Source organism: Eurosta solidaginis, chromosome 3 (genome assembly GCF_040869045.1).
Source record: "Eurosta solidaginis isolate ZX-2024a chromosome 3, ASM4086904v1, whole genome shotgun sequence".
NCBI classification, from domain to species: domain Eukaryota; kingdom Metazoa; phylum Arthropoda; class Insecta; order Diptera; family Tephritidae; genus Eurosta; species Eurosta solidaginis.
The window spans coordinates 161,623,059-161,623,390 of record NC_090321.1 but is presented as its reverse complement, the minus strand read 5'-3'; positions in this window follow the sequence as shown (position 1 = coordinate 161,623,390).

Below are 332 nucleotides of genomic sequence, written 5' to 3'. Positions count from 1 at the left end.
TGAAAATTCGCACATTCACACGCACAGTTCTCGACTCAGTTTCAAAAAAAAACTTTAAATTATTTAATTCAAATTTTAAAGTGGGATAATCCTTACAAATTTATGTATACAGAATATATATGGCGTTTTTGTTGTTATTAAATCAATAGTTTTATTTATTATTAAAGCTTTTATAATTTTTTTTTTAACTTTGAAAAAACTCCGAACACCATTCCTTCATTATATGACATTCGACTGCCTAGTCCACTGCCTTCCAGTCTATTCGCAACATAACCTCTACTTAAGCTGCCAAACTATATAGTAAACAATGGTAATTATACCAGAGGAAGTGA